Genomic DNA, 21,011 nt, shown 5'->3' on the forward strand with positions numbered 1-21,011 from the left:
CAACATTAATGCTTAAAATAATTTAAATGAATGACATTGATGCCTATGTAAATATATACCTTTTATAGATTTAAACATATATTTAGTTTTTAGCTCATTGATTTTTAAAAAATGTGAGGATGCTATAAATGGTACAGCATAAATAGAACACACATGCACACATATATGCTACAATTTAATATAGCTATTTATTCTATTCAATACATTTAAATGTTCATGATGAGATGTAATATTCCATGTACTACTTTAGAATATTATATAAATGATTGCTGTTTTATAGATATGTGTGTTTCTTCCTTCATGTATGTCAGTGCACCATGTGTGTGTGTCTGGTGTCAGCAGAAGAGAGAAAATGGTGTCAGACAGCCCCAAACTCAAGTTACAAATCACTGTGGGCTGCCATGTGGGTGCTGGAAATTACAAGTCTTCTACCTGAAAACTAAGTCATCTTTCCAGCTCATACTCTATGTACTTTAAATGAACGAAAGCCTACAGCAATAAAAACAATTTTCTAAAGACATAATGTTTATAAATATTTTGTTTTCTTGAAATATAACTTCTTAGCCTTTTGGGGTAAGAGCAAGTGTACTGTTTATACTGACCACTGACCATCTAGTCCTGTGTTGTGTTCTATTAGTCCTGGGTTTTTTTTACATTATGCTATGAATTTTGTAACCCTCTTTTCTCCTTTACATATTGAAACTCTAGTGACAAATGAGCTGGAATTTAGAGGTGAAGTGTTTATTGTCTATTCAGGATCAAATGTGGAATGACTTTTTTAATATGGTGGGTTGAATGTGAAATGTCCCCGGTAGGCATTTGGTAACCAGTTGGTGGCACTGTTTGGTTAGGTGGTGGACCTTTTGAAAGTTAACAGGAGTAAATCAATGGTTGGTGTTTTAGTCAATGGGAGTTGTGGAGGGTTTGGTTGGTTGATAATATTGTTTTTCCAGAGAGTATCTAATAAAAAATTAATTAAAAAGAAAACAGGAGTAAATCACTAGGAAGTGAGTTTTGAGTGTTTATAGTCTTGTGCCATTTCCTGTTCTATTTTTTCTCTGTGTCTGTGCCTGTCTTTATGTCTGTCTCTCTTTCTCTCTGTGTGTTTCATGCTTGTGCTAAACGATGTAAACTCTCAGCTTCCTGATCTGTATACTTGTCTGATGCCATGCTCCTAGACATAATGAGACTCTTCTTTCTGGAACTGTAAGTCACAATAAACTTTCTTTTATAAGTAGCTTTTTGTCTTGTTATGTTGTCAGAGTGACAGAATATCCACCAATATATATGGAGAATACAAACAGAACTGAGAGAAAAGTATTTCTAAGTGGGAAGACATAATTAACTGGCTGCCATGTGTATCCGAGAATGAAGGCTGTCATGAAGAGCAATTCCATACTGGTACAGAAATCTTAGATTTCTCTTTTCTGATGGGTTAAAGAACTTATACTTGGTTATTTTCCCCACCTAAAGTAGTTTAACTTGTTATGTTTGTATCATATCCCTGGCCAATATGCAAATATACTTTGATATTTTTAATTTATTCTTTTATTATGCTCATTTATTGTATGTGTTTTTGTGTATGTGTTTGTGTGTGTATACCCTAATATATAAATGTTGCCTGTTCAGACTTTGTAGTGTTTCTTGTGTGTATATGATTTTAGAGTTTACCACTTGATACCAGAAAACTAGTGTCACATCACTAGGAAAAACTATTTCTCATTCAATATTCACTAATTGCCTATTGTTTGGGTGAGTATGGACTTTTATACACACATGAAGGTGGATCAAAGAATAACTTGCAGGTATTAGTATTTTTCTTTCCTCTATTGAGTCCCATGGATTTTAATTCAGGTGTATAGGCTTGGCAGTGATACATTATTTAATGTCCTGTCTCATTGGCCCAATGTGAAGCTTCAGTGCTATCAAAAGAAAGAGTCTTTTGATTAAACATGACTTTCTTGTTTTATTGAGTAGATATTGAAATACAGGATTCTAAAATTTGTGTGGTGGCCTGATATTTAAAATTTTATGGCAGCCACAATTTAATATATGCATGCATGCATAATACATACATACAAAAATGCACATACACACATAAATATGTGTGTGTATCATAGGTATATTTATATCCACACATGTATGAATATGTAATTCTGAGAAATCATATGCTGAGAAGGAAAGATATACCCAGAATGTAACACCAACTCAGAGACTGGAGACGCAGATTTTATAAAAATGTTAAAAGGAGAGACTATGAGTATAAGTCCCACATTCATCTCTTCTTACTTATGGAGCTTAATGAGATTATTTGATCACACTCCTAAGATGAGGACTTCTCTACAGCGAGGACTAGAGTCCTCTGAACTGTGAGCCAGAATAAGCTCATCCTTTTGTAGGTTGTTTTTATGTCATGTGTCTGGTCATGGTGACAATAAAAGCAACCGTGTTGGTTGGTTCTGTCAACTTCACACAAACTTCAGTGTATCTGGAAAGAGAGAATGTTAATTGTTAATTGAGAAAATGCCTCCATCACAGTGTCTGTAGGCAAGTATGGAGGACTTTCTTTTTTTGATTAGTGATTGTTTTGAGAGGGATTAGTTGTTTGATGATGAAAGAGAGAAAGCTGAGAAAACCATTGAGAGGCAAGTTAGTACGTCATCCTCCTTCTCGGCTACTGCTTCTGCCCTTACCTCCCTCAGTGATAAACTATTACTAAAATTATAAGATGAAATAAATGAATTCCAGCCCAACTTACAGTTGGCCATTTTGTTTTATCACAGCAACTGAAACACTAAGATACTAGTAGAGACAACTTACAAGAACTTAAAATACTAAAGATTATTTTGAGCCAGAAAAACATGTTCTAATCTTAGATGTTTTTGTATGATTTGGTATTCTGATATCTTTATCTTACCATACTCATAATATGTTGCTTCACACCTAACAACACTTAAGAAGAGGAGCTCTACTCTGAGATTTTCTTTCTTTTTAATATCACCACTGAGGCATGAACTATAAACATTCTACTTTGTAGGTATACATTTTTGCTGCCTATTTTAATAAGGGTTCAACCTCTCCTTTTGCCCAACACCCAGCAGAGATAGTGTAAGCGAGAAGCTTTTAGGACATGGGGGGAATGGACCTCTTTATATCTTGGGGGAAATCTCCATCTTTTTTGCCAGCAGTTCAGTCCTGTAGCAAACACCAAATACGAATCAGCAGCTATAGTTCAGTCCCCTGGCAGACAAACACCACACAAGGAGACAGCAGCTGCAGTTCAGAGTTCTCAGTAGGCAGACACCATGCCTAATTCAGCAGCTGCAGTTCAGTCATGAAGAAAATACAAGGCTCACAACAGGCCCAGGTGCCATGAAAGTGACAAAGCAAACAAACGAACAAACAAATAAACCAACAAACAAAAACAAATATACAAATGCAGGAAACTCACAAGCAGTTCTTTCTCAAGTTTTGATTAATGGCAACCTTACCACATATGGAACTCAGCAATACTATGTAAAGAAAACCAATACATGCATATAACTAGCAAAGACTTGTGAGGCCAAACAAACCAAACCAATGCTTAGGCCAAATCTCCCACTCTCTGTGGGGTCATTTTTATACCCTTTCTTCCCAGATTCTTTCACGTTTGCTACATCCAAACAACCTTTCACTTGTGTCTTCTTTAGGAAAATATTCTTTCATTTGTCTCTTTAGCAAGACCTATTTTAGCCTATGTGCTTCAGCAAAAAGTCATTTGACATAACTGACTTTCTAAAAAAAAAAAAAAAGAAAAGAAAAAAAAAAAACAAAAGTTTTCACTTAACTACTCCTTTAATGTATTTTATGGATTTTATAGTTTATTATTCTCTGAACTTACATGCTCCAGTATGTTAAACATACTTCTTGCTACACAACTAGCCATTACAATTGCAGGAGTTTTCTTTGAGTTCCCATGGTCACCTAAGAGCCTAAATGGACACCTGGCTAAGTGTCTATGGAAATTGGTAATAAATGTTTTGTGAAAGTTAAGGTTAATCTATTAAGACAAAATGATGCAAAACAATGAAACATTCCATTTTTTTAAAAAAAATTAATAATTTAACTGCCTTGGTGCTTATAGACTGGAAAATTTCAGTTTCTTTATAAAACTATTATGAAATCAACCTTGCTCTCCAGTGACTGCTTTGCTGTCTTCCTTTGGAATATAAGAGAAACATGAAGAGGATGTGCATGGGGGAGACTTGGGTTGGTGGGAGGAAAAGCGGAAACCTGCTACATCATTATTTCACCTTATCTTTCCTAGATAGACTGCATTACTCAAATGTGAATGATCAATTATTTATAAGCCATATATGATTGCCACGGCTACAGTCCCATCTGTAGGGTATGTGCAGTGACTGCCTGTCTGTACCATTTTTGAAACTTTTAAATTAAAATAAAATTGCTTAAAGTAGAAGGTGAGAAGTCTTGCTAATATATTTTCCCATCGGCTTGCTTTTCTACAGTACACAGAAATGTCCACAGGAATATAAACATCAATGTAGAAAAAAAATGGATGTTTTAATATAGATTTTTGCTCTGCTGTGTGTGTGCATACATGAATGTATGTTTGTTTCTGTATGTGTATGTGTGTCTGTCTATCTCTCTCTGTCTCTCTCTCTCTCCTTCTCTCTCTCTCTCTCTCTCTCTCTGTGTGTGTGTGTGTGTGTGTGTGTGTGTGTGTTTGTGTAAATAGACCATAACATGTGTACAGATACTGGGGACAACTTTTAGACATTGATTTACTTCTTTCCCTTTATGTATTTTTGAGCAGAGGTAACCCAGAATACTAGTTAGGTTCTTTGTGACTCATATTTCTACATTAACCTGGACCAGTATGATGCTTTTGTTATTATAAAACTTGGGAGGCACTGTAAGGAGATCAGAAATTCAAGATCATTCTGAGATGCAAGAATTTCAGAGTATCTTGAAATATGCAAAACTGTTTCAAGAAACAAATGGACAAAATAAAAATATAAACTATATAATTTATGCCATAAAATGTGTAATTTCTGTAAAAAATTTACTGGCATATGACACAATTTCATGGCTTTTCTTGTGCCAACAGAAAGCTGTTTTGAATTTGAATAGGCATGAACCTATCAATGTATTTGCTTGCTCATTGTATGCACATGCTTGGCAGTTGTGAGGATATGTTTTGAAAACATTTCAAGAGTGGTATGTATAAAATTCTATAATGTGATGTATTATGCATTAGAACTACCTTCTTTTTAATTATAACATGAAATAAAGTCATTTCTAGAATCCTAAACATAGTAACTATCATGTAGATCTCTTATAAAATTTATTCTAAAAATTATCTTACCCATGTACATAAAAAAATGAGGTCATTAAAATCATTTCTAAGACAATATCAACCAGAAAATGTGCTTCCTTTCTTCTCAGTGCCTCACACAAAGATGACAATTCCTGGAGGCAGTGTGGCTTATAAGAATTGTGAACACAGGTGCCCCCATAATTTCTTGCCTAACACTGTTTTTCAAACACTCTAACTTCACAACTTCACTTATATTCTGGAGTCTTATTTGGTGTGTTCCAGCATTATTTCATTCATTAACTTGCACTCAAAGCCATGACCAGAGAGTTCTTTGTGTTTATCCAAGGCCAGTACCACTTTAGCTTCTCACTGTGGCTGCAGGTGCTGCCTCCCTGAGCCCATCACGGAAATACTGCAGAGCAATTGAAGTTAGCATTGGCAGCCTCTCCATCTTCCTGTAACCTTTGATTTTGATATTCTCACCGCTGATTTTAATTTTTTTTTCAAGCAGGAGCAGCCTGACATTTTGTCTCTCAATTCGTCGTTATATTTATCATTCTAATTCAGTTTTTTTCATCTTCTAATTAAATCATCATATCTGACCAGTATGATTTGTTTCAATTCTCATTTCAGTGAGAATTTGGGCCTTGACCAATGAAAAATTTTATTTTTCACATTACTGTTGGTTATTTCTGTTTTATAATTCTTCAGTAATTTCATTACCCAAAACACCACCTCTTAAAGTAATAACCATTCATTTCAAAAGCAGCATGATGATTCTTAACCTTTTAAACCTGCTCTCCTAAGTTACTGAAGAGTGTACACAAAGCTCTGCAACTCCATCACAAATTAATGTGAGCACTCAAGAGAGGAAAAATGTTATAATGTATAATTAATGTCATTAATAATAATTACTATTTGTTCAATGTGTACAATTGCTTGTGTAATTTTGAGTTTATGCACAATTACATTGCCAGGGTTAGTATTATTAATTCTGCTTTAAAATTCTTGACATAAAAATTTATTCAAACCAACAAGGGCAGTAATCAGTGCTATATGAGAGACTGGTGCAAAATGAAGTTTACTAGTATCTAAAAATGTTTAATTTTAAATGATATGCTTAAAACTAAGAATGCTTAAGGTACAGCTCTGTAAGGATCTGCAAATCACCAGGGAATGATAACCTAGACCCAAATAGTGTGCAAAAGCAAAGAGCATTAATTCTCCAGAAAGCCTGCATGCATGGGTCTACCATTCATCCAAATAAAACCATGCAGTAGGTTCACAGGCTCAATTTAAAGCAGATTAGGGAGGATTCTAGGGTGGTTAGGTGACCTTTTATCTTGATTGGTTGGCTCTGTCTCTAGGGTTATGGATGTCTTTGGGATTGGCTGGGATTGGCGAGGGCACTGTCAACTTTCTAGAATTGTTGCTGGGGGTGGGGGGCCTTGCACACTATTGCTCCTTCAATCTGAATGAATATTTTTGCCTCAGGCCAGAAGGAGGTAGCACTTGATGTTTGCCTATAGGCTGTGGATTTTCCAGTAACTGACTTGCCTCGATTATCTCAGTTCTGGGAAACAGAAACTTAAGCCTAGTTTCTTGAATTGGCAGTTTGGAACCTCACCCAGGCTCAGTCCTCTCAGTTCTCTTACAGTACTAAACAGTATTACTTAAAATGCTTGTATGTTTTGAAAGGACTTATCTTTATCCTCTTGGCTATTCCTCATTTTTCTAGATCTGCTTCGTTACCACTTGTAAATGCGCGTCTTCATGTGTCTCAATAATTTTCAATACGTAACAGCTTGTGTCTACATGTGTGCATTTATTTGTATGTGTATATGTTTATTTGTGTATTTGTGTATGTATGTGCATATGGGTGTATATATGCTTTCAGATATTGACCAAATTTTATACAAAATACATAATTCTCTTTTAGATTGTTGCTTAAATATTTTTAATATTTCAGTTCTGATCACTTTTAAAGTTCCTGCTATAAGGTCTAATTTTAGAACAAGCAAATGATTTTGTATCAAGTTATCTTCCTTTTAACTGCTTGATTTTAAAGTCAAGAGAAATAGAAATTAGAAAAATGTTAGTCAAATTTTTTTTTTTGAAATTTTAAGTTAGGAAGCATATCTGTGCTTTATGAGGAAAGATTTGTGCCAATAATTGCATTTTATTTTAGCTAAAATAACTTTCAAATAGTCTCTTTCAATATACAGTGCAGATAGATACAATATTAATTTTCTTTAACAAAGATGGTGATATATTTTGTTCATTTACATTTCCATACGGGAGAGTCTATTATGATACACACATAATTCTAAATTTTGAAAGGTGTTTCTTATATGATTTCATATTGTTTGGGTTTGGATAAAAGCCAGGGGAAGAAATGGTGTCATGTCTCTCAATGACTTGTCAACATTGACCTTCACAGGTTCATATATAATTAGATATCATTGTCTTCATTAAAAATATTTTTACATGCAGATCCAGGCCCCATTTGCATTGGTTATTACAGAGCAGAGAGAAAGTTTTGGGAATTTTATTACAGTTACAAAAATAGCTTAAATATCTATCTAAATTATTATGACAGTTTATATTTTACATAGTTACATCACTTTGACTATGAGTTAATACTGTAGATGTCATATAGTTAAACTGTACTCTTTCAACTATACAGTTTTATGTCTGTGTTTGTTGTTTGTTTTTGTTTTGTTGTTGTTTTTTTGCATAGGTATGATAACCCAAGAGAATATTCTTAAAGAAATTTATCTCTATTAAGGTTTCAACTCACAGTTAGGGGCTTTATTATCATAGATCTGAGGAATATTGCACATTACTGCTGAAGCTTCTGAAAAAAAGAAGTCTTCACCTCAATAGACTTGGGGTGGGGCAAAGACTCTCAGGACAAAGTATAACCTTATAGTAATGTATCCAGTCATTTGTTTTCTGCCTAACCTTTTAAAGGAGCTGCTACCTGATAAAATATCATCACTATCAATGTTGAAGTATATCTCTCTCTGCCCCTCCCTCCCCTCCCTACCTCTCCCTCCCTTTCTGCTGCCCTCCCTCTCTCCCTCTCTTTCTCTTCCTCCCTCTGTGTGTGTATGTGTGTGTGTGAGTGTGTGTTACCAGTACATTGGATATTCAAATCACAGAATTATGGATTGCATGGAAATTGAAAAATACAGATAAAGGTATTCTCTTGGCTAGATGGATTTCTTAATGAAATCAAGTAGGACATGAATGTCCATGTTCTTTATAGAAGAAAAGCTGCCAGAGAACATGTTTGAAAGATAGCAAGAAGGACCTATGGATGAGTCATAAGGTAAAAGCAACCCCCCCCAAAAACTGATCATTACAATGTATGAAATAGGAGTATCTTATGTTACAGCAATATAGAGTAGAAGGTAATTCCATCTCTGGTACCAGCTATTATTTTGGTTGTTATTGTCAGTGGTGTGTTGTTTTAAAATCCCAGAGTAAATTCAATTTTTAGAATTCTCACAAAAAGGGACCTACCATAGCTGCCCTCTGAAAGACTCAACAAGCAGCTGATAGAGTCAGATACAGATATTTACACCAAATCCATGGACAGAAGCTGCTGGTTAAATTCGGGAAAATCTGGAAGAAGCTGAGGAAGAAGGTAACCCTGTAGGAAGACCAGATGTGTCAACTAACCTAGAGTAAAGCGATCTCTCAGACACTGGGCCACCAACCAGGTAGCATAAACCAGCTGATACGAGGCCCCCTGCACATACAGCAGCCGACTTCTGGGTCTGACTTCGGTCAGAGAAGATGCACTTAACCTTCAAGAGACTGAAGGCCCCAGGGAATGGGGAGGTCTAATGGAGTGGAGGTGCACTGATATACAATACATTTGAAAATAAAAAAAGCATTTTCAAATAAGCTGTCAGATCATTTGATTGAATGTATCTAAAATCAATTTTATATTGTTATTTTTAATTTTCTGTTTTGATTATATAGATTATTATTTTTTACTTAATTTTTGGCAGAAATATAAATTTGTAATATAAAAATTAAATAATTAAAGTAATTGTATGTTAACAAATCTACATTAAAACTCATAGAAACAAAATAAAATGCATGCATTTAGGAGAAATTAAAGTTTTTATATCATAGCATCTAAGCAATTTAAAAATATATTTTCTAATTTCTTATTCTGGATATACAAAATGTTTAGTTCTGTTATTTTGCAAGACTTCGTAGATTTACTCAAACTTTTGCAAAAGGTTTTAAATATTATAATATTTATATATAAATATGTTTTATTTCCATTAACAATATAAAATTTTGAAACTCTAAACACACTACTATTGTTTTGAGAATGGACTTGATAAAATTAATGCTAATTACTTGATAAATGTTCATGGACTCAAATAACTCTTTCTAACCTCCAAAGTTTTATGTGTAAAAAAAAATTTTCCTAAAGTAGAAAAATCAAGCCAACCTGTAGTATACATATGCATGTCTACATTTGTTTTAAAATTAATTTTGAGATGTAATTACAAAAAAATTGTTTGTAGAAGTGTATTTTAATAACTCTTCCAACTTCTACTATGCAGTATAAAGGAAACATTAGAAATTAAGAAGACAAAATGTTAAAATAGGACTTCTAATAGAATTTTTAAAAATATTGGTTGTTTTATATATTTACATTTAAAATGTCATCCCTTTTTCCAGTTTCCCCTCTGAAAACCACCATCCCACCTCCCTCCATGCTTCTATGAGGGTGCTCCCTGTTCCTCCCACCAGTTCCCACTACCTTGCCCCAGTCTTATTCTATGCTGGAGATTGAAGCCTTCATAGGACCAAGACTCTCCTTCCCTTTGATGCCTGATAAGGCCATCCTCTTCTACATATGCCGCTGGAGCCCTGGCTTCCTCCATGTGTACTCTTTGGTTGATGATTTAGTCCCAGGGAGCTCTGGTTAGTTGATATTGTTGTGGGGTTGTGAGCCCCCTCAGCTCCTTCAGTTCTTGTCCTAACTCCTCTTTTGGGGTTCCTTTGCTCAGTCTGATAGTTGGCAGTGAGCATCTGCCTCTATGTTGTTCAGGCTCTGGAAGAGCCTTTCAGGAGAAAGATATATTGCACTTCTTGGCATCAGCAATAGTGACTGGTTTTGGTGACTGTATATGGAATGGATCCCCAGGTGAGGCAGTCTCTGGATGGCCTTTCCTCAGTCTCTGCTCCACTATTTGTCCCTGTATTTCCTTTAGACAGGAGCAATTGTGGGTTAAAATTTGAGAACGTGGGGTGGCCCCATCCCTAAAGCCTTGCCTTACCTCAGGATAAGGTCTCTACAGGTGCTCTCTCCCATCATCTTTTGGGGTATTTCAGTTAATGTTACCCCAGTTGTGTCCTGGGAACCTCTTAAATTCCTGGCTTCTGGGACTTGCTGTTGGTCACCTCCTGCTGTCTATGTGTCATTGCTACAAACCTCTGTTCAATTTCCTGACACTCTGTTCTTCTCCTTGTCTCCTCCCACTCCAGCTCCTGAAGCCCCCTAAATACAGCAAATAGGGTAAGTGTAAGACTACAAAAGCATAGACTGCCTTATTCTTTCAAAGGAAACAAGCAAAGCAATTAAGAGGACACTGAGCTCATTTTAGACTCCATTTAAAATGTTAATGAAGTCACCAATTATGAGAACTAGACAAGTATAGAACTTAAATAGTTTAATTCTTATGATAAACTCCATCAGTAACATGTTAAAAATAATCAACAAACAAAGCTTACAAGCAATGATTTGTATCCAAAGAACAAAGACAAATTTCATTATAATTATTTGTAAACCAAAATGGATATTTTTAATGAAACCTGGCATCTGAAAATTAATAAATAAGCGATTGTCAATTGTATAAATAACCATCTTACAATATGCAAGGAAGCATTATTTTCCAAGCAAGTGAAGTCAATTACAGGAGGCATGTTGGAGTTTGTACATCCTAAAATTAATTAGTCATTTATGAATTAGAGAGTGGAATTTAAGATAATGGTACAACTAGACAATATACAGGAAGAGAAGAAAGGTTTTGGGGCACTCAATTCTAAATGAGATATCTTTCTCTAACCTTATTTCTCAAGGCTCAGGTACCTTTGCAGAAGAAGAGACAGACTAAAAGACCAAGAGATGACTCCAGGAAACAGCGTCTTCCAGACTCAACAAGACTGTTGAAGTCATATAAAGTCTAACAGAATTCAGGCTATGTCACCATGCACAAGGCTTGCACAGGTTCAGTCAGATGGGGTCCCAGTACTGTGAACATGAAGAAAACATGAGAAACCATTCCTAAACCAGAAGCTTTTGTTTACATACTACAGTCTCCTTAAGTAACTACACAGATTATAGTAACTACTTCTAAACAATCTATTCCAGACAAGCCTAAGTTTCACACACACACACACACACACACACACACACACACACACACACCACCACCACCACCACCACCACCACTACCACCACCACCATCACCACCACCACCACACCAATTACAAAATTAAAAAAAATAATAAAAAAATAAAAAAAACTTGCATCCAGCTTCTCCATGAAAGCCTCTGAGGTCCCAAGAATAACCAGCTTGGAATCCTGCCCTATCAATCCCTTCCCAATTGTCCTGTGCACAGCCAGCACAGGGCTCTTCCTTTCTTCCTTAGATGTCCCTTTGTCATCAAGATCATTCAGAAAAAAAACAGGGAAAACAGATGCCTAAAGGACAGTGTTAGGACACAGTCAACAAGAGCCTGGGCAATATGGCACCACCAGAGCCCAGCTCTCCTCCTGGAGCAAGCCCTTGATATCTTAAGGAAATGGAAGCTCAAGAAGATGATGTTAAATCCAACCTAATAAAGATAGTAGAGGCCATTAAAGAGGAAATGAATAAATTTCTTAAATAAAAATACAAGAAAATACATTCAAACTGGTGAATTAGATAAATAAAATTGTCCAGGACCTGAAATTGGAAATAGAAACAATAAAGAAAACACAAAATGAGGCAATCCTGAAGATGGCAAACCTAAGAAAGAGAACAGAAATTATAAACATAAGCATCACCAGCTGAATACAAAAGATAGAAGAGAGAATCTCAGCAATAGAAAATACTATACAAGAAATCAATACATTGGTCAATGGCAAGGCAAAATATAAGAAGTTCATGACACAAATCCAGGAAATGTGTGATGCTATAAAAAGACCAAACTTAAAAATAATAGGAATAGAAGAAGGAGATTATTCCCAAATCAAATGCCTAAAGACATCTTCAGCAAAATCATAACATTTTTCCCTAACCTTACGAAAAGATTGCCTATAAATGTACAAGTAGTTTATACATCCCCAACTAGATTATACCAGAAAAGAAAATCCTCTCACTACATAATAATCAACAAACTAAATGTATAGAATAAAGCAAGAATATTAAAATCTGCCAGGAAAATGGTCAAGTAACTTTCAAAGTCAGACTTACCAGATTTATTTCTGGTTTCTTAACAGAGACTATAAAAGCTAGACATGCCTGTACAATCTTTTATAAGAGACCACACATGCCTGCCCAGTGTTTTTACTCAGTAAAAGTTTTAATCACTGTAGATAGAGTAGTAAAATATTTCATGACAAAACCAAATTTAAACAATAAATTTTCACCAACTCAACTCAACAGAGAATACTAGAAATAAAACTCTATCCCAATGAGGCCAACTACACTCAAGAAAATACAAGAAATAAATAGATGCACACCACTAAAATGAAAATAACACACATGCACATACAACGCAAAACCTACCAACAACAATTTAAAAATAACATAAATTAACACTCACAAAAAGACCCAGGGTAAGAAAATAGATGAATAAGCAGAATCCACCATTCTTCTGTATATAGAAGACATCTTTCAAGAACAAAGATGGTCATTACCTCAGAATAAAGGACTGTAAAAGGTTTTTAAAGCAAATGGATCCAAGAAACAATGTAGGATAACCATTATAACATCTAATAAAATAGACTTTCAACCAAAAGTAACCAAAAAAGATGGGGAAGCACACTTCATACTATTCACAGAAAAAAAAATGACCTAGGGAACTCCTCTAGGAAATTCAGCACCTCATGGAAAACATCTTCAACAAATGGTTGATGTTTGCATGTAGAAGAATTCAAATAGATCCATATTTATCCCCTTGCACAAAACTCAAGTCTAAGTGGATCAAAGACCTCACTGTAAATCAGATACACTAAATATAATAGAATAGAAGTTTATAAATAACTTTGAACTTATTGGTATAAGAGACAACTTCCTAAACTGAAGACCAGTGACTATGACACCAAGATCAAGAATTAATAAATGGGACCCCATGAAACTGAAAACTTTATGTAAGTCAAAGAAACCATCAATAAGACAAAATGACATCCTATAGATTGTAAACAACTAAACATCTAAATCCTATATCTGACAGAAGATTAATATCCAAAATGTATAAAGAACTCAGGAAGATAGACAACAAAAACCCAAATAATTCAATTTAAAAATGTGTTACAGAGCTAAACAGAGAATTCTCAACAAAGGACTCTGGAATGACCAAGAAACACTTAAAGAAATGTTTAATGTTTCCTTAGTCATCAGGAAAATGCAAATCAAAGTAACTCTGAGATTCCACCTACACCCATTAGAATGGCTAAACTTAAAAACTCAAGAGACTGCACATGCTGGTGAAGATGTGGAGCAAGGCGAAACATTTCTCCATTTCTGATGTGACTGCAAACTTGTACAGCCACTCTGGAAATCAAGATGGCCATTTCTCAGAAAATTGGTAACACTTCTACCTCAAGACCCAGCTATAACACTTTGGGAATATACCCAAAAGATGCTCTACCATCTTACAAGATCACTTTTTCAACTATGTTCATAATTGCCAGAACTTGAACACAACCTAGATGGTCCTCAACTGAGGAATGGATAAAGAAAATGTGGTTTATTTTCACAATGAAATATGACTACTCTATTAAAGACAAGGGCATCAGGAATCTTGCAGGCAAATGGATGGAGCTAGAAAATATAATCTGAGTGAGATAATCCAGAGCCAAAAGGACTTGCATGGTATATGTTCACTTATATGTGGATATTAGCTATGAAATACAGGATAAGTACTCTATAATGCACAGACCCAGTGAAGTTATGTAACAGGTATGGCAAAGGGAGGATGGTTAAGTCTTTCTCAGAAGGGGAAATAAAATAGATATTGGAGGTAGGTACAACAAAGGAGCGAACTAGGTGGGAAGGAGATAGAGAGGAGAGAAGACATGGGTCAGGTCAGCTGTCGGTAGAACCTGTGAGAATGAAAATCTCAGGTGTGGGGTGCACAATCTCGAGTGTGTGAGAGAGTCATGGGATAGTGGCAGGCCTCATGGTAGCTATAGGATACTCCTAGCAATGGGGAATATGTATTCTGAAGTAGACACTGTAGATAGGCAGGAGTCCCAGCGGAGGGATAAGGTCAGCACTCACCCACAAATCTACTGAATCAGATTATTTTCTGCGTATCAGTATTTCAGGGACAAAGATAGACCAGAGTCTGAGACAGAATAGATTCCTCAGGAGAAATTAGTGTGATGTGTGTGTTGTTACTCAACTGAGCTATGGTAAGTAAAGAAAGAATTGAGATACTTCATCTGAAGAATTAAATCTGTTGAGATGCAATAGAAAAATAATGCTGGGCAGAACCCAACTTAGCATGGCAACTTACTTTTTATGCTAGGTAGAAATAATTCGAAATGGTAATTTGGGCTGGGATTGTAAGCAGCTACTCTTTTCTGAAGCTTATATGTAGCCCCCTAGTAACAGTTTGTCATTTATTGTCTTCATTTTCCAACAGATTTTGAAAACAAAGACTATGTCTTATAATAAACTATGAAATTTGGAGTGAATTGAGAATATCTGATTCTAGATATTTGAATTTCCCCAGAGAAGAGTTTGGAAAAAGAAAGATTGTATTTTTTTAAGTAAATATTACATGATAAAATAGTTTTTCATAGTCAAGTTTGTGCTAGTGATTTGGGATGAGGTTTTTTTTCTGCCCATATTTAAGCCTTCCCTGTAAAGTTGCTGTGCATTTTTATCCTCCTCTTCTGCACCAAAATTCACTCTATGATGGAGGAGTTATTCCTAATTGTGTAGAATTTTTGTTTTTTACTCCTGGCTTACTCTTAGCACCATCCACATCCTCATTCTTCACTATCCATTACACTTCCAGTGTTTTGTCCCAAATTACTAGTCCTTTATTTAAACATACATTCAACACAATGCACATAGTCTGGCAATTTACCTCCAACCAGTATGATACCATTGTATGTTTCTTTCTATGTTGTCATAGAAATGATCCAAATGAAGATGCTGGTATATTCTTATTTTGAACAAATGCCATTAGATAAAGCAATCTTTTAGAAAATTTCACAGAAATATAATTAAACCATTCCATTTGTCTTAAGGATTTAACCATTGTATGATTTTATAGCATAAATATGTACCATATTTAGCATACATCAACCAAATGCAGGTCAATTAATATAGTGATCTGCTCATTTTGTCTGACTGACTTTAATATCTCTGTTAAGATATCTTGTCTTTGTCTGCAAGTAACAGTAAACCCTGGTTGGAAGTTGGCTTTTAAACAGCTAAAATACTGTCTGTTATATCTACCTCAGACAGGGGGCAAGGCCCATGACCATTAGTAGATTGCTAACACAAGGTGGACTTCATGGAATTTCAGTTTGTTTTGCTTCACGTGTATTTTGTGGTTTTAAAGAACACTGTAAGTATAGACACATGCAATCAAATGGAGCTATGCTCACTACTTTAATAATTTATTAGGCAATAGAAAAGCAAAGAAACTATTTGCATACTAGGATAATTGGATCATATTTTGTTTCTTCTTTTAATTGTTATTTAAGAACCCATCTTCTCCATAGGTCTATTTCCTGATGTTTTAAATGATTCTATTCTCCTCAGTGAAATGATCAATTCATTAGTTCATACTGAGTAATTTAGTGGGACTTCGCTGGAGGAATAGGTCATGTTAGCTTCATGCCTTTGCAACATAGCTTCTGTCTTGGACATTTTGCTGTTGTTCGTACTGTTTCCTTGCTACAGTGACATGGACAATCTCTGAAACTACCTGTATAATATCAAAGTGATGCCTGGTATGTAAAGCAATGTGTGAGAATGTCAGTGTCTTTGCAGAAATCTCCTAAAAGTGTAATGTATAAAATTGTGCCATCTAAAGCTAAAATGGAGACCATAAGAAATAAGAGATGCTTGAAATACATAGCATTCTCCAAGAAATAGCACAGGAAACCAGCAGAGCTTTTGAGAGTGGAGGAGGAAGGAAGGGGAGAGGAAGAGAGAGAGGAAGAAAGAACATGAGCTGCAATTTTTAATCTCTTAAGGTACCTTGAATATCACATCATACTATCATAGAAATCAGATATCAGAGATGGTAATATAGGATGTTTGTTTTGGTGAATTTTAGGGATTTTTGTCCTATCATTTAATTTTGAGTTTTGTCATTTTCCTTTTCTCCCGCAGTGACTTATAGTTAACACTTTGCCTTTACTCTGAGAGGACACTGTAACATTGTGAATTTAAAAATATATGATTGGAATGATTGAATTGGACATTTCTGCTTTCTTTTGGGACTTGGTTGTGTTATGTGAACTTTTATTCGGAAATTGCATTATGAAAGGATGCTCTTGCTGAAGCAGACACAAGACAGGATGGTTTCAGAACAAACACTTGGTGTTGTGTTACTGAAAGCTTCCTGGAAAAAGGTCATGTGAAGTTTTGCTAGAGTGGATACTTGAAAGAACATGTGGTATAAGGAAAGTATAAAAAATATAACCTAAAAGTCAGAGGATGATAAGTTATGGTATTGATTTGCCATGCAACTCTTTGTTGAGATTTACTGATGCTTGTGTTCACTGACAGTGCTGCATGGTGTTGGTTTCCTTGCCACTCTTTGCTGATTATTGTTCATTGTGATTTCATAGAGAGGAATGCACCAATGAACTTCTGGTAATGTTCTGGCTGGTTCTTGTCACTTCCACAGAATGAGGCTGCAGTTAGATTTATGGGTTATCCTGAAGAGAGATTGAATGTCTTTTACATTATGGAATGAACATGAATCTTTCAGAGGCTAAAAGGAGTTTGCTAAGATGTAATATTAAGTATCTTTTTACCCAAGAAACAACTCTCAGACTATATGAAGTTCAAGAAAAAACAAAGGCCAAAAGGGGGGGGGGAGAGCTTTCTGGGGTTAGTATCCAATTATCATTGACTGCATATTATGTCTGTTCTTTTGTGACTGGGTTATCTTATTCAGGATAATATTCTCTAGATGCATCCATTTTCTTAAGAAGTTCATAAAGTCATTGTTTCTGATAGCTGAGTAGTACTCCATTGAGTAAATACATCACAATTTTTGTATCCATTCATCTACTGAAGGACATCTGGGTTCTTTCCAGCTTCTGGCTATTATAAATAGGTCTGCTATGAACATTGAGGTGCATGTGTCTTTGTTATATGTTGGAGCATCTCTGGGGTATATGCCCAGAAGTGGAATAACTGGGTCTTCAGGTTGTACTATGTTTAATTTTCTGAGGAATCACCAGACTGATTTCTAGAATGGTTGTACCAGTTTACAGCCTCACCAACAGTAGAGAAGTGTTTGTCTTTCTCCATATCCTTGCCAGCATCTCCTGTCATCTGAATTTTTGATCTTAGCCATTCTGATTGGTATGAGGTTGAATCTCAGGGTTGTTTTAATTTGCATTTCCCTGATGGCTAATGATGTCCAGCACTTCCTTAGATGCTTCTTAGCCATTCAATATTCCTCAATTGAGAACTTTTTGTTTAGCTCTGAGCCCCATTTTTAATAGGGTTGTTTAATTCTCTGGTGTCTAGCTTCTTGAGTTCTTTGTATACCTTGGATATTAGGCTTCTATCAGATATGAGGTTGGTAAAGATCTTTTCCCACTCTGTTGGCTGCCATTTTGTTTTCTTCACAGTGTCCTTAGCTTTATGGAAGTTTTGCAATCTCATTAAGTCCCATTTCTCAATATTTGATCTTAGAGCACGAGCCATTGTTATTCTGTTCAGGAAATTTTCTCTTGTGCCTATGAGTTCTATGGTTTTCCCTACTTTCTCTCCTAATAATTTCAGTGTACTTGGTTTAATGTGGAGATCTTTGATCCACTTGCACTTGAGCTTTGTACAAGGAGATAAGAAAAAGTCTATTTTCATCCTTCTGCATGCTGAGTGCCAATTGGACCAACACTATTTGTTGAATAGGCTATCCCTTTTCCATTGAATGTTTACAGCTTCTTTGTCAAAATCAATTGACCATATATGTGAGGACTTATTTCTTGATCTTCTATTCTATTCCATTTATCCACGTGCCTATCTCTGTACCAGTACCATGCAGTTTGTAGCACAATTTCCTTGTAATATAGCTTGAAGTCAGGGATAGTGATTTCCACTGATGTTTCCATGTGTATGAGGATGGATTTTGCTATTCTAGGTCTTTTGTTTTTCCATACGAAAAGTGCACATTGTTCTTTTCAACTCTATAAAGGATTGGGTTGGAAGTTTGATGGGGATTGCATTGAACTGTAGATTGCTTTTGGTAAAATGGCCATTTTTACAATGATGATTCTTCCAATCCATGAACATGGGAGGTCTTTCCATTTTCTGAGATTTTTCTTGATTTCCTTCTTTAGAGATTTGAATTTCTTGCCATACACGCCCTCACTTTCTCAGTTAGAGTCACACAAAGATATTTCATACTGTTTGTGACTATTGTGAAGGGTATCTTTCCCTAAATTATTTATCCCCAGAAATAACTCAAAGACTGTATAAAGTTCAAGAACAAAAAAAAGAAAAAAAAAAAAGAAAATGAAAAATCATTATGCTTAATCTTAACACACCAAAAAAAAAAAAAAAAAAAAAAAAAAAAAAAAAAAAAAAAAACTTTGACTATTTCCTGGTTACACCTTGTTTTACATGTACTTTATGCTCATTTTAACTAGTAAGATTTTAATGCATACTATCAAACCTTTAAAAAAAATCAAGTAATGACAAAAATGTATTTGTATACTTTAACACAAAAATGCTTAAAATCTGTACATTTGTCTTTGTTTTTTAAAATAAAGATGTTCAATTAAAAAAAAAAATAAAACCTCAGGTATTGAAATATTTCTCCACACCTGGAGCTATAAAAGTAAGTTGATTAAATAAAGGTGTGAACCTCATCAATGGGTTAATTCATTAATGAATATATACTAAATGAACTTTAAGGGGTTTAGCTGTCTGAAAAAAGGAGATTCATGAGACATGTTTTTGAAGGTTTTATCTACTTCCTTCTATTTTTCACTGAATGCTAAAACTGCAGCAGATTTTCTTTTCAGTGCCCTTTTCTAATTTCTCTGCTTAACACAGGCATAAAAAATATAGAGCCAGATAAACATGAACTGAAATAGAAGAATAAATTTTATTCTCTTACATAACATATTACAATGACAAAGAATAGGTAATGAACTTTTCTAGTCTTTTGACTGCTTTGTTTTCTTCTCTCTTCCACACTTTCAGTCACCTAATACTAGACAGGACAGCAAAAGGATAAAGCAGTGAAAGCAGAGAAAAGAAATAGATCCAAGAAAATGGATGCATCTAGAGAATATCATCCTGAGTGAGGTAACCCAGTCACAAAAGAACAGACATAATATGCAGTCACTGATAACTGGATACTAAACCCGGAATGCTCTGAACACCCCAGAAACAACTCACAGACTATATGAAGTTCAAGAAAAACAAAGCACCCCCCCCAAAAAAAAAAGAAAATGAAAAACCATTATGCTCAATATTTACACACCAAGAAAACTTTGACGATTTCCAGATTATATCTTGTTTTACTTGTACTTTATGCTCATTGTAACTAGTAAGATTTTAATGCATACTATCAAACCTTTAAAAAATCAAGTACTGACAAAAATGTATTCAAATGCTTTTATGCATAAATGCTTAAAATCTGTACATTTGTCTTTGTTTTTTAAAATAAAGTTGTAAAAAACAAAACAAAAAAAGAAACAGATCCCTGAATAAATCAAAAATTGGAAATGTGGTCAACATTATCATTAGACTACTGCCTGCTAATTAGAGACATCAAGTTCCTAGAGGCAAGTTTATCTTCATTGTAAGGGTATATAAATTCTTGTTTCTGCTTTGCACAGGAATACTTAACAAAACACAACCAACAACCAGCTAATCAACAACCACTCTAAAACCTAAAAACTCCTAACATTTATTTTATTTATTATTTTTACTTGTTTCTCTTATTGGGTGTTTCCAATGTTATCTCATATCCAAGTTCCCGGTCTGGAATCCCCCTATTCCAAACCTTCTCCCTACTTCTATGAGAGTGCTCCCCTACTCATTCACTCACATTCTCCCACATCTCCACCCTGAAATTCCCCTACATTGGGCTATTGGGTTTTTTCACAGGACCAAGGTTCTTTCATGCTATTGATACCTAACATGGCCATCCTCTGCTACTATGTGGTTGGAGCCATGGGTCCCTCCATATGTATTTATTGGATGATGGTTTAGACTCTGGGAGATTTGGG

This window comes from Micromys minutus, assembly GCF_963924665.1.
Source record: "Micromys minutus genome assembly, chromosome: 5".
NCBI classification, from domain to species: domain Eukaryota; kingdom Metazoa; phylum Chordata; class Mammalia; order Rodentia; family Muridae; genus Micromys; species Micromys minutus.